This window comes from Anomaloglossus baeobatrachus, chromosome 5 (assembly GCF_048569485.1).
Source record: "Anomaloglossus baeobatrachus isolate aAnoBae1 chromosome 5, aAnoBae1.hap1, whole genome shotgun sequence".
NCBI classification, from domain to species: domain Eukaryota; kingdom Metazoa; phylum Chordata; class Amphibia; order Anura; family Aromobatidae; genus Anomaloglossus; species Anomaloglossus baeobatrachus.
In genome coordinates this window covers 234,954,069-234,969,258 of record NC_134357.1, presented here as the reverse complement: position 1 = coordinate 234,969,258, position 15,190 = coordinate 234,954,069, and the positions used below count along the sequence as shown (strand labels likewise).

The following is a 15,190-nucleotide window of genomic DNA, read 5'->3' as shown; positions in this document are numbered from 1 at the left end:
GTGACCAGGGTCATCACCATCCTGGAAGGCCTGGGGTGGGTGGTGAATCAGCAGAAGTCCAGACTCCAGCCTCTCCAATGTCAAGTCTTCCTGGGTCTCGTCTTGGACTCCACAAGCCAGTTGTGCCACCTGCCAGAGGACAAGGTCACCAGGATCTTGTCCTTGCTCTCTTCCGTAAGGAGTTGCCCAGGCATGTCCTTACGGCAGGCTATGTCGCTGGTCGGGACTCTTACCTCTTGCATCCCAGGAGTATGGTGGTCCCAACTGCGTTCCAGAATCCTCCAGCCAGATGGAGGTCCTTCGGTTTCAGAGACTGTTTGGAGACTGTTTGGAGAAAAAATTGACCCTGTCTGCAAACACCTTGCACTCCCTGGGTTGGTGGCAGGACCCCTCTCACCTCCGGATGGGGGTTCCTTGGCTTTCCCCGGTCACGGACACTATAGTCACGGATGCCAGCCGTTGGGGGTGGGGTGCCCATCTGCGCCAACAGGTGCTTCAGGGTCCCTGGGACGCTCAGTTGGTCAGACAGTCCTCCAACTACAGGGAACTCATGGCGGTTTTCAAGGCACTAGAGGGGTTCCTCCCCTTCTTGAGAGGTCGCTATGTTCGGATCCTTTCGGACAACAGGGTGACGGTGGCGTACGTCAACCATCAGGGAGGCACCAGATCCCCTTCTCTTCTGACTCTGACTATGCGCATCTTCCAGCTGGCCGAACAACATCTCTCCTCCTTAACAGCTCTTCATATCAAGGGGACAGAAAACGAGGAGGCAGACTTCCTCAGCCGGCACGGTCTCAGTCAGGGAGAGTGGTCCTTAGACCTGGAGGTCTTTCGCAAGATCACGCTTCTATGGGGTGTCCCTGTTCTCGACCTGTTCGCTACCAAGGCGAATCGGAAAGTGGACAGGTTCTGCTCTCTCAACCCCCGAGACGATCCTGTTGCCCTCGATGCGTTCCAGATGTCTTGGTCTCACGGTTTCCTGTACGCGTTTCCTCCCCTGATCCTGCTGCCTTCGGTTCTCCGGAAAATCCGGGACGACAGAGCGGAGGTTATTCTCATCGCCCCCTTCTGAAGCGGGCATGGTTTTACTGGCTGCGGACACTGTCTCTGGTGCATCCTTGGGTTCTCCCGGACGCCCCTCATCTCCTTTCCCAGGGCCAAGTCCGTCACCCCCCGGACCCGGCTCTCCATTTGACGGCCTGGCGTTTGAGCGGCGGCTGCTAACTCGACGGGGTTTTTCCTCTGGCTTAATAGACACTCTTCTTCGCAGTTGGAAAGCGGTCACCACGGCCATTTACGGGAGGGTCTGGAAGCGTTTTCTCCTTCAGTCTGGGGCTCGGGCGGAGGCCCCCCCCTCCTATCTCGGCTATTCTAGAATTCCTCCAGAGGGGGTTGGAATTGGGGCTCTCCACCAGTATGCTCAAGGTGCAGGTATCAGCCTTAGGGGAACTGTTTAATTGTAGTCTGGCACAGAATGAGTGGATTTGCAGGTTCATTAAATCTAAGTCCAGGTCTGTACCTGTTCAGGCTCCCAGGGTTCACCCATGGGACCTCAATTTAGTGTTGGATGCCCTCACAGGGCCACCGTTAGAACCCATAGGGGAGGTCCCTCTCAAACTGTTGTCACTTAGGGTTTTTCTCCTCGTCGCACTCACCTCGGCCAGGCGGGTGGGGGATCTCCAAGCCTTGTCTGTATTTCACCCTTATACCCAGATTCTGGATGATAGGGTAGTGTTGCGGACTGATCCCTTCTACCTGCCCAAGGTTTCTAAACCCTTTCATCGGTCCCAAGAAATCGTGCTCCCTTCCCTCTGTGACCCCCCTCATAACGAGAAAGAGGCTAGGTTGCACACGTTGGATGTCCGGAGGGCCTTAATCACCGTACCTAGATAGGACTAGGGAATGGAGGAAGTCTCAGGTCCTGTTTGTCACTTTTCAGGGGCATTCCAGGGGGCATGGGGCTTCTAAGGCTACCTTGGCCAGATGGGTCAGGGATGCCATCGGTTTGGCATACTTGGCTAAACACACCACTCCTCCTCAGGGCATAAGGGCGCACTCCACTAGAGCAGTGTCTACGTCTTGGGCAGAGAGAGCGGATGCCTCTATTGACCAGATCTGTCGGGTGGCTACTTGGTCGTCTCCTGGTACTTTCTTTCTGCACTATAGGCTGGACTTATCCTCCACAACTGACCTTTTCTTTGGGAGACGGGTCTTACAGGCGGTGGTCCCTCCCTAAGGTGGTGGTCTACATAAATCTCTCAGGTGGTGCTGTCATTGGCGGCAGGGAAAAATCTTAATTACTCACCGGTAATGGGATTTTCAATAGCCCATGACAGCACCCTTAGTTCCCCCCTATTCACTGGTTGTGGGCACCCTTCGGGGAGTGTTAGTTATTGGTGTTTTTCCTTGGGTGGTGGTATGATTAATCTGTTTGTTGTGTTTTGTTGGTCCTCTCTGGCTCTGAAAACCTACTGATGTGGAGGAGAGGTACCGCCTTTTTATCAGTGGGTTTCCTGTCCTGATGTGGGCGGAACCTATCTCTCAGGTGGTGCTGTCATGGGCTATTGAAAATCCCATTACCGGTGAGTAATTAAGATTTTTTTTTTTTTAAACTAAACAATCTTAAGGTTACATGTCCATCTTCAGAGATCTTGATGTTCCTTTGTCCACAGTGTGCAACATAATCAAAAAATTTACAACTCATTGCTGTAGCTAATCTCCCTGGATGTAGATGGCGGAGAAAAATGTATTAAAGTTTGCAATGCAGAATAATCCAGATGGTGAATAAACATCCCCAATCAAGTTCCAAAGAAATTCAAGCGGTCCTGCAGGCCCAGGATGCATCAGCATTAGGGCTAACTATCCGTTAGGTTTTCATTTCATTCAAATGTCATCGCAGGAGACCCAGGAGGACCTCACTGCTGACACACATACATAAAAAAAACTAGACTACAGTTTGCCAAAATGTAGGTGAGTAAGCCAAAACCTTTCTTGGTAAGCGTCTTGTGGACAGATGAGCCCAAGATAGCCTTTTGATAAAGCACATCATTATACTGTTTACTAAAAACAGAATAAGGCTGCTTCCACATCAGCGCTTTTTTGCCCGCATGCAACCGCAGTTGTTATTTTACTGGATCCATCTGCAGCGGGACACAGAATTTATCGGCACTGGAGTCAGCTGAACTCATGATCTGACAGATCGCACACGCTGCAATGGATGCAGGTTAACAACAGTCACTGGCTGCTGCCGATCACGTGTGACTGTGTGCGGGCTGTGTGGTCAGGAGTTCAGCTGAGTTCAGATCAGCTGAGGACGCAGGATGCAGCAGGACACAGAATAAGTAATCAGCTGACACTGGAGTCAGCTGATCTGATTACTTGTTCTATGAGTTCAGATCAGCTGACTCCAGTGCAGGCCGAACTCAGCTGACCTCACAGCCCACACACGCTGCGATGTATGCAGGGGGATACAGAAAAAGTAATCGGCCGACACTGGAGTCATCTGATTACTTGTACTGCTGGCTGTGTGGTCAGGAATAGGGATGAGTAAGCAGTAAAATTCTCGGGTGCTCGGTGGGCGATGTCGATATTTTTTTTTTTTTTAAATTCATTAAAAAAAAACAAACCCCAAACACAACACTAACCCTAGGGTTAGGGGTAAAGAAAAAATGCGTGGGCTCCCGCTGCATTTTCTATTGCTAAGGGTAACCCAAGCAGCTACTGGCTGTTAACCCCCGCTGCTTGGTCTTACCTTCACTGGCAATGGAAAATCCAGAGAAGGCCCTTTTTTTACGTTTTTGCCCAAAAACTAAAAAAAAAAGACGACGTGGGCATTTTTATATGCTAGCCAGGTACTGCAGGCAGATACGGCCTGCCCCCAACCCCTAGCTGCCTATTTGTAGCCGGCTGGGAACCAAAAGTATAGGGAGGCCCTTTTTTTTAATTATTTAATGAATTTCATGAAATAATTAAAAAAGAAAAAGACATGGGCTTTGCCCAATTTTTGTGTCCAGTCAGGTACAACTAGGCAGCTGGGGATTGGAATCCGCAGCGCAGGGTGCACAAGGTTTATGGGCCCCCCCGATGCGAATTGCAGTCCACAGCCGCCCCAGAAAATGGCGCTTTTAGAAAAGTGCCATTTTCTGGCGCTGTATCCATCTGTTCCAGCGGCCCTGGTGCCGGGTAGCATGCTGGGTAATAAGAAGTTAGTACCAGCTTTGTTTTACCAGCTGGTATAAAGCCCGAGGTTCTTAATGTTAGGCTCGCCATTAAAAATCTCCAATAAAAGGTTAAAAAAAAAAAGACACCAGAAAGAGAAAAAATACTTTATTAGAAATACACAGACACACTTAGGGACTCCATCTTTATTACTCCCTCTCACCCCTCCACGATCCTGGTCTTCTGGAGAGAGAGAGGCTGGTTTCAGATGTCCATCTGCTGCCTCCCGCTCCTGACTGCCGCCTATTAGGCTATGTGCGCACTTTGCATGGATGTAGTTGCAGTTCAAAAAGCATCCTCTGGCAGAAAGGACAATGCTTTTGGCTTTAAAAATGCATGTAAAATGCAAAGAAAGTAGCCTATGCGCACCTTGCGGTTTTCTTGAGTTCTTAGTGCTTTTCCGGTGCTTTAAGAAACGCTGCAGTTTTGTATTAAATTGAATGGATGGGAAACGCAGCCAAAATGGCAAAACAATTGACATGCTGCTTCTTTAAACGCTGAGTTTTTGCCCAAATTTTATGCAAATTAAACACAGCGTTTTGAACAACAAAGTGCGTACAAGAAAACTCAATGTCCCATTGACTTTGCTTGAACAGCATAACGCAAGCATTTTGGCATGAAAACGCTGCAGTTGAAAAAGCAGTGTAAAAGCAGGTTAAAAAAGCAAAGTGCGCACATAGCCTTAGGCCTTGTGCACACAGGGCGTTTTTACAGCGTTTTTCATTCCTTTTTTTAATCAATAAAAGCAAGGAAAAAGCATCCCAGCAAAGTCTATGAGAATCGGGACTTGCTGTGCCCACGTTGCTTCTTTTTCAGTTGCTTTTTTTCTTGCTGAAAAAAGAAGCAACATGTCAATTGTTTTTGCGGTTTTTCCTGCTTTTTTCCCCAATTGACTTCAATGGAGTAGGGAAAAAAAGCAGGAAAAGACGCATGTGTAATGTCCACGTTGCTTTATATTTTATGCGTTTGGGCATTTTTAGGGAGAAAAGAAAGCTATGGCTATGTAGATTCCTTCATAGAAGAAAGCCACATAGCCAGCATTGGCAGCTATTTTCTTATCTCCCATTGTTTACCGGGACACCTCTTGCAGGGACCCCCACTGACGTCACAAGGTAAAGAGTTCATCCCAGTGGGGGATCTCCAGGAAATCCCACAGTAATCCTCCTGTATGAATTGTATTCACCTTGTGACGTCCCCGAACTTATACAGTGAGATGTCACGGTAAACAATGCAGGGACCCCCGCTGATGTCACAAGGTAAATAGTTCATCCCAGCGGGGGATCTCCAGGAAACCTTCCCGTATTCCTCCTTAATTAATTATATTCACCTCCTGACATGCCCGGACCTCCCTGCAGAGAAATGTCGTGGTAAAACACTGCAAGAATACTGAATGCCTGGTGCACAGCCTATGCCACATAAATGCAGGGAACCCCCGCTGACGTCAAGGTGAACCCCGAAAAACCCCAGTGATCCTCCTGCATGAGCTGTGTTCACCTTGTGCCATGCACCAGGCATTCAGTATTCTTGCGGTGTTTTACGACACCACTGTACAGGGAGGTCCGGGGATGTCACAAGTTGAATACAGTTCATGTAGGAGGATCACCGGGGTTTCCTGGAGATCCGCCGCTGGGATGAACTCTGCACCTGATGCTGGCTCCTTCTTTGGAGATTGCAATTTTAAGAAAGACACTGAAGTTTTGGGTGTTAAAACTCTGGAATTCCAGATACAGACTTTGGCGGAAAAAGAAGTTAGATTGTTTTGGACTATTCAATCCCTGCAGTCATATGTCGATTGTGATCGTGTGCCACGTGGACTCCGGGTCATAAAGACTCTTTCTCATTTCCAGGAGGATCCCACGTTTACTGTGCAGTGGGAAAACATTCAGTTAGAGTGTTCTAGAAAATTACTGCATTTAGTATTAGATAAAAACAAGGATAATTATGCTGCATTGGTTGCTGAATTAGATACGTTAAAGCATGACACCCAAGCACGGATGTCAGCGGATGATTGGAACACCTTTAGTCAGAGGCTGGATAAACGCGTGGTGACCGTACAGACGGAAATAAAACATAGAAAAAGGGAAAAGTTCCTGAGGGACAAGAAGGATTATGAAAAGAAACAGATTTTTTGTTGGACAAAAGATGGGCCACATAATTATAGACAGAGAGCGCACATAAAAAAACGAGGTAGTGCTGGCTCTAACAGGGGGTACTGGACCACGGACTCGGAATCCAGTGGATCTGAGGACGTGATCTCGGGCCCCTCTAGTATTAATCCCCATGGTGCTGCACCCACCACCCCTTTAGGAAACGGATCCGACGGGGGGGCAGGAAAAGGCACACGGGGCAGAGGTCGCAAGAGGAAGTCTGTAACTTGGAGGAATTAAGTTTCCAATCTACTTCTTGTCCCCCTTCCGATGCGATCATCAATCTAACATCTCATACTCTTACTCCAGATATGGTCTCGGTATTAATTAAAGGTTTTAAATATTGCATTCCGGAAAAGTTCGATTTTTGCTGAGTTCAAGATTGATCTTTTTAAGGCTATTAGAAAGATCCATCTGCACAAACATTTCCAAATGGCGCCTAATACAGCTCATACAGCGCCTGCTGGACATGTTCCGTGCAGTATAGCTGATTCTCGGACCGGTCTGATAGGAGCTTTTGATTCTGGGATCCTTCAAGACGCTGAGTTGTTGCTCAGCTTGAATGAGCCAAATGTTTCAACTGATATTGTGGGTTCCAGCAATAGTCCAGGTTTGGAAAGGTTTACTAAGGGGATAAAATCGGATTTTTGTCCCCCTACTGTACCTGGAAATTTGATTGATTTATATCAGGAAGCTGTCTTGAAGGATGTCGAGTCATTGGTGTACGCCAGGCCGATCCAGAATCTAAGTCAAAAAGAACAGGCTGCGATATGTATCATGCAGGGTTGGGAGGACACGGTGTTCCGCGAGGCTGACAAGGGGGGCAACGTTGTCCTCCTTCCTAAACATGATTACATCCAGGAATGCAATAGACAATTAATGGACAGATCTACCTATTGTCCTCTTTCTGCAAATCCTATTCAAGATTTTAAGAAATCTTTGGTGCGGTTGCTGGACAAATACATGGGGCTGGGTTTTCTGTCTCGCTCACAGGCTGATAAACTAATTCCTCCTTTTCCTACGAAGCCCCACTGGTATTGCATACCAAAGATACATAAGAGCAGGGATAATCCACCTGGTCGCCCAATAGTGGCCGGCATCGGCTCCTTAACAGAGCCTTTGTCGCACTATTTGGACTGGCTGTTAAGACCAATTATGAGTCATATCCCCTCTTATGTCAAGGATAGCAGTGATCTTTTAACACTGCTAAAGGGTATGACATGGCAGGAGGGCTTTGCTTTAACCTCGATTGATGTGGAGAGTCTGTATACCCGCATTCCTCAGAATTTGGGTATACAGACTGTTAGGGATTTGGTGGTGCAGACTGGAAAAGATGCGTTGTTTTGCAGTTTCATTGAGGAAGCCCTTGATTTCGTTTTATCTAAAAGCGCTTTCATGTTTTTGGACCGTTGGTACTTGCAGTGCAGGGGTACCGCTATGGGCACCCCTGTCCCTTGTGCCATGGCCAATATTTTTTTGGGCTCCTTTGAAAGCAAATATGTTTTTTCTGACACCAACCCTTTTTTGAAATATATTCGCCATTTTTTGAGGTATGTGGACGACATATTCATAGTGTGGGCTGGCACTGAGGTCCTTTTTGCAGATTTCGTGTCCTATCTCAACACCTGTAACACCATGAATATGTCCTTTACTTCCTCATATGGTGGCGATACTCTCAATTTTTTAGATATTGAGGTTTCTATCAAGGAGGGTGATATATGTACAAGGTTGTTCAGAAAGCCGACGGCATCAAACTCCCTTCTTCATTATCAAAGTGCCCACCCCCCCCACATTAAGACGGGTTTGCCCTACAGCCAATTCCTGAGAGTACGTAGAGCAAACAGTTCAGAGGAATCTTTTTTTCAACAATCTCAGGAGTTGAAGATTAGATTGCATCAAAGAGGTTACCCAAAAAAACTGATTGATTCAGCCTGTGAGAGAGCTAGATCAGACGGCGCCACGTCTGTCCGTAAAAACCGCACCAGAAAATGTGTTGACAATTTGGGTAGGTTTGTCTTTAATTTTAAATTTGGACCTCTGGAGCATGCCATTAGAACTGCTCTTTGCAGAAATTGGCACATCTTGAAGAATGATCCGGCTTTATCTGACAGGACAATGTCCAATCCTTTGGTATCGTTCAGACGATGCGGCAATTTGCGGGACAGACTTGTGAGGAACAGACTTACCAATTCGACAACCTGGCTAGACAAATGCTGCCCACCAGGGAATTACCGGTGCGGTCAGTGTCGTTTTTGCAGCCAGCATCTAAAAGGTCGCTCCGTACAAGTCGGCCCGCACTTGCACACTGTCCATCAATTCATCTCATGCAAAACCAAGTTTGTGGTCTATGTGGTGCTCTGCCCTTGTGGCAGGTTCTACATAGGCAAGACTATAAGATGCTTATATGTGCGATTCAGGGAACATTACAGTTCAATAACATCAGGGAAAGGTTCTCCCAGATTAATTTCCCATATCCAGGATTGTCATGATGGTGACCCCGACGTTTTGCGTTTTGCCGGCCTTAAAAAGGTCTCCCTCCCTTTGAAGGGGGGCGACCTGCACAAATTGTTGCCACAAGAGGAGGCTAGGTTAATTATTAATTATGGGGCACAGGGCCCCCAAGGGTTAAACGATCGTGTGGATCTATCTGTGTTCCTATGATAGTTCTGCCTGTCTATCACCCATTGCTTCATTTTATTCAAGTGTGTTCTTTTACATGTTTAATATCTATGTTCCTATGATAGTTCTGCCTGTCTATCACCCATTGCTTCATTTTATTCAAGTGTGTTCTTTTACATGTTTAATATCTATGTTCCTATGATAGTTCTGCCTGTCTATCACCCATTGCTTCATTTTATTCAAGTGTGTTCTTTTACATGTTTAAAATTTGTTGTAAATTCATGCATGGAAATGGATACATGTATTTTATATGCATACACAAATCTCCTATTTGTTTTTATGTGGTCTGGGGCAATCTGTGAGCACTCCTTTAAAAGGGGTGTAGCCGTAGCTCCACATGTGGACCTGTGGAAGCCCAATTTGGGCGAAACAGCTATCGTCCATTCTTGAGGAGCCAGCTCACAGTGTGTCTCCAGCCCTCCACTCTGCACGTGTTTGAATAAAGAAATCCTTCACAGCGGATTGAGTGCGGTCTCTTTCTACTCTCACGCTTCATCAATGGACTTTGCCTTATGACCAGCACCCCGCTCTTGGATTGTCGGACCCTCCAGGCTCTCCACCCGAGCACAGGCACAGGCGGTACCGCAAGCGATATTGCAGGTAATCTGCGGTGGTGCACGACTTTGCTTCTCTCCTGCTTTATGAACTCTGCACCTTACTCATCTCTCTGCAGACTCCCGGGTCATGTCCGATGTGCTCCAGGACCCACCGGTAAGCAGCTGATTGTTTACGTCCAGTGGTGAAAAGCCTGCCGGCTTTTTAACAATCCGATGATGAATCAGCTGATTTTGCTGGATGTAAAGATCAGATGATGCTATCAGGTGACAGCATCAGCTGCTTACGGGCGGGTCCTGGAGCCCATGGGACTTTTAGACAATCAGCTGATGTGTAATCTGATTCAGGTTCTTGAACCTGTGTCAGGTTCAAAGACCTAAATCCAATATCATCTAATCAGAAGGCAAACCGATCAGATCTGATCAGTTTGCCTTCTGATCAGATGATATTGGATCCGGATTGGACATTGCGGGACCCTCGAACCACGACTACGGCCGAGGGCGGTTCTTTAGTTCAATAAAGATGGAGTCACTAATTGTGTTGTGTTTTATTTCTAATAAAAAATATTTTTCTGTGTTGTGTTTTTTATTATCTTTACTAAAAATTCATGGTGGCTATGTCTAATATTGGCGTGACACCATGAATTTCAGGCTTAGGGCCAGCTGATAATACAAAGCTGTCCCTAATCCTATTATTACCCAGCGAGCCACCCGATACCAGGGCCACTGGAAGAGTTGGATACAGCGCCAGAAGATGGCGCTTCCTATGAACGCGCCATTTTCTAGGGTGGCTGCGGACTGCAATTCGCAGCGGGGGGAGGGGGGGCCAGAAAGCTTGGGCCACCCTGTGCTGCAGATTTCAGTCCCCAGCTGCCTAGTTGTACCTGGCTGGACACATAAATTGTGTGAAGCCCACGTCGGTTTTTTTTATTTTATTTTATGAAATTCATAAAATAATTAAAAAGAAGGGCTTCCCTATATTTTTGGTTCCCAGCTGGGTACAAATAGGCAGCTGGGGGTTGGGGGCAGCCCGTACCTGCCTGCTGTACCTGGCTGGCATACAAAAATATGGCGAAACCCATGTCGATTTTTTTGGTTTTATTTTTTTTTAAATTTATTAAAAAAAAATAAAAAAACAAACACATAACCCAAAAGGGTTAGGGGGTAAAGAAAATAAATGCGTAGGCTCCCGCTGCATTTTCTATTGCTAACTAAGGGTAACCCAAACAGCTACTGGCTGCTAACCCCTACTTCTTAGTGTTACCTTCACTGGCAATGGAAAATCCAGGGAAGCAATATTTTCTTGAGGGTTTTTTTGCCAAAAAACTAAAAAAGAAATGACGTGGACTTCGCCAAATTTTTGTGTCCAGCCAGGTACAACCAGACAGCTAAGGAGTGGAATCTGCAGTGCATAGTGTGGCCCAAGCTTTCTGGCCCCCTGCTGCATACTGCAGTCTGCAGCTGCCCCAGAAAATGGTGCTTTCATAGAAGCGCCATCTTCTGGCACTGTATCCAACTCTGCCAGCGGACCTGGTGTCGGGTGGCACGCTGGGTAATAAGGCTTTAATACCAGCTTTGTTTTACCAGCTGGTATTAAGTCCGAGATTCTTAATGTCAGGCTAAGTTTGACCCGGCCATTAAGAATCTCCAATAAAGTGTTAAAAAAGACACCACACAGAAAAAATACTTTATTAGAAATAAATACACAGACACACTTAGGGACGCCCATCTTTATTACTCCCTCTCTCCCCCCTCCTCGATCCTGGTCTTCTGTCACTGATCTAGCTTTGCTATATCAGAACGGGGGAGGAAGAATGCTGCTCCTCGTGCTGTCTAATCACTCAATGTGTGAGCAAAGACTGCGGGTTGGTAAGCGGTGACATCACCACTGCCACCATTGCCATAGTAACCTAATTAGAGGGTTACTATAGCAACGGTGATCTCCGTGCACCCGATTCCCTCCGCCGCTATTCATGGTGAATAGCGGTGCCGGTAAACGATCTAATAGATCATCATTTTCATATCACTTTTATTCCAAAATGGAGATTGAAGAAAATGGGTTGAACAAGGAAATTACATCAGAACACCTTTTTTTTCACATCCAACTTTAATGAGCTGAAACAAGCGTGAAAAGAAGCATGAGAAGAAGCATGAAAAAAGCAAGAAAAGGAAGAAAAAAATCATGAAAGCATGAAAAGAAGCACAGAAAAAAGCTGCTTTTTTGTGCTGAAAAAAAAGCACCGAGGGCACATAGCCCATACACCCAGCCGAGTTTGAGACCCCTGCCTTAAGGTACCGTCACACTAAGCAACATCGCTAGCAAAATCGCTGCTGAGGCACGACTTTTGTGACGTAACAGCGATGTTGCTAGCAATGTTGTTGTGTGTGACATCCAGCAACAACCTGGCCCCTGCTGTGAGGGCGCTGGCTGTTGCTGAATGTCCTCAGACCATTTTTTTAGTTGTTGCTCTCAGGCTGTGAAGGACACATCGTTGTGTGTGACAGCGAGAGAGCAACAACTGAATGTGCAGTGAGCAGGGAGCCGGCTACTGCGGTCGCTGGTAACCAATGTAAATATCGGGTAGCCAAGAAGCCCTTCCCTTGGTTACCTGATATTTACCTTCGTTACCAGCGTCCGCCGCTCTCACACTGCCAGTGCCGGCTCCCTGCTCTCTGCACACGTAGCCGGACTACACATCGGGTAATTAACCCGATGTGTACTGTGGCTAGGAGTGCAGGGAACAGGTAGCCGGCACTGGCAGTGTGAGAGCGGCGGACGCTGGTAACGAAGGTAAATATCAGGTAACCAAGGGAAGGGCTTCTTGGTTACCCGATGTTTACCGTGGTTACCAGCGTCCACAGAAGACGGCTCCCTGCTGCCTGCACACGTAGCAGAGTACACATCGGGTAATTAACCCGATGTGTACTGTGGCTAGGTGTGCAAGGAGCCAGCGCTAAGCGGTGTGAGCTGGTAACCAAGGTAAATATCGGGTTGGTGACCCGATATTTACCTTAGTTACCAAGCGCAGCATCGCTTCCTCGCGGCGCTGGGGGCTGGTCACTAGTTGCTGGTGAGATCGGCCTGACAGCTCACCAGCAACCCGTGTAGCGACGATCCAGCGATCCCTGCCAGGTCAGGTTGCTGGTGGGTTCGCTGGAGCGTCGCTTTACTGTGGGATTTCCTGGAGATCCCCCGTTGGGATGAACTTGTGACGTCAGCGGGGGTCTCTGCAGAGGTGTCCCGGTAAACAATGGGAGATGATGAAATCGCTGCAGACACTGGCTATGTGGCTTTCTTCTATGAAGGAATCTACATAGCTATAGCTTTCTTTTCTCCCTAAAAACGCCCAAACGCATAAAATATAAAGCAACGTGGGCAATACACATGCGTTTTTTCCTGCTTTTTTCTCTACTCCATTGAAGTCAATTGGGGAAAAAAGCAGGGAAAAACGCTAAAACAATTGACATGTTGCTTCTTTTTTCAGCAAGAAAAAAAAGCAACTGAAAAAGAAGCAACGTGGGCACAGCAAGTCCCGATTCTCATAGACTTTGCTGGGATGCTTTTTCCTTGCTTTTATTGATTAAAAAAAGTAATGAAAAACGCTAGAAAAAACGCTAGAAAAACACCCTGTGGGCACAAGGCCTAATACTGAATATTCACTGCACTGAAGAGCTGGAAGCAGGAGCAGTGCTGGAGACTTCAGTGCCGGGGACAGCATCGCTGGGGACAGGTGAGTATCCAGCAGTGTGTCTGTTCAGTGTATACATGCTTGTGCGCTATGTGTGTGTATGTGCTATGTGTATCCATGTGTGTCTGTGTGTAGTAAGGACCTGGAAGCCGGAGCATCGTGGGGCCAGCATCGGGGACTCATCATAGTTCCCAATGAACTCTGATGAAACCGTGAAGTCACCCTTCTGACACTGTCGCGGGGGTGTCATCAGGATGTCATCAGAGTTCATTGGGAACTCCAATGACCTCCTGGAGGTCACTGCACACACACAGCTTGCTGTATACTCGCCTGTCCCCGCGGTGCTGTCCCCGCAATGCTCCTGCTTCCAGATCCTCGGGCAGTGGATATTCAGTGAGTATAATGAGCGGTGGTCAGGAGCGGGAGGCAGCAAAGCAGAAGAAAACAACTCTGGATACAGGTGATTATAAAACATTTTTATTTCACAAACCAGTGTTTTCTCCAGTACGTGTCACACGTATGACCATAACCATGCATGTGGCTTGTACCTGATAAAACACGGACGTCTGAAACCGGCCAGAGAGAGAGATTTCTGTACGGACTATGCCAGGCTGCTTTCTGGGCATGCTCAGTACAGAAAACAGGATCCTGTCTATCAGGATCCGGCGGCTGCCACTACAACAGGATCTGGCGCCCATTGAACTACATTGCAGGTACCGCTGCAATGCACCGGATCCAGTGAGATGCAGTATTTTGACAGAGGTCAAAAACGCAACAAGTAGCGTTTTTGAAACTCTGTAAAATACCGCAAAACGGATCCAGTGTGTGTTGCATGCAACCGCAAGTCACCGCATATTTCCACGATTTCATTGCAAATGCATTGAAATGACAACGCATTTGTAAATGATTCAGTCAGATGCATTTTGCGTTTTTTTGGTGTCAGGCAAAAAACGCTGATGTGAAAGCAGCCTAAGACCTACAAAGAAAAGAACCCAATACCCACAGTCAATATGGTGCAGGCTCAAAGATGTTTTTGGGGTAGTTTTGCTGTCTCTAGCACTGGGTGCCTTTGCGGAGTGCACAGCATCATGAAATCAGAAAGATTGCCAAAGGATTTTTTAATTTTTTTTTGCAATGTAGTGCCCAGTGTCAAAAAGCTGGGTTTGTGTCCTAGGTCATGGGTCTTCCAGCAGGGTGGTCCAAAATTCCAATTGAGTGAAACTTGTTGATTTGTTATAGAAATCGACTGATTAGTTATTTCAAAGGGTGTGCAACCAAATATTTAGTTGTTGTTGCTAACAATTTTATCCTGCCCTTTTTATAAATAATTATTTGTGGGTGGGGTGATTTTGGAGTTTTCACTCTCGGCTTTAGGGTTGTTACTTGCTTTGTTTTTGTTTTCAGGAACAGTTGCCAGCAACTTTTCCACACAATCAGTCTAAAGGCTACTTTACATGCTGCGACATCGCTAGCGATCTCATTAGCGATGTAAAATTCTAGATCGCAAGTGCTAAAATTCTAGATCGCACATAGGTTATTTTACACATGTGCGATCTCGAAAGATCGCACTTGCGATCTAGAATTTCACATCGCTAATGAGATCGCTGGCAATGTCGCAGCATGTAAAGTACCCTTTAGGCTATGTACGTCCGCAGGTTTCCAGCAGCAGCTCCTCAGAATCCGCAGCTATCCATAGCTGCGGTAGTACAACGAAATAGCTGTGGACATTCATGCGACTTACTTGCGGAAGGCCCGGCCTCTATCTCCATAGTGGAGGGCCGGTATTTCCGCAGGAATAATTGACATGCAGTCATGTGCAGCTGCGGGACATTCGCAGCATATTCTGCAGCCGCACATACCGCAGCATTGACAGACACTCCCCATGTCCCATAGGATAACATGG

At 47.0% G+C, this 15,190-nt stretch overlaps 1 protein-coding gene across 2 annotated transcripts in view; it reads left to right on the top strand.

Moving 5' to 3' along the window:
- The window catches only part of LOC142311087 (uncharacterized), a 79,909-nt gene that overhangs the window by 24,405 nt on the left and 40,314 nt on the right, over nt 1–15,190 (top strand). The window lies entirely within an intron of this gene.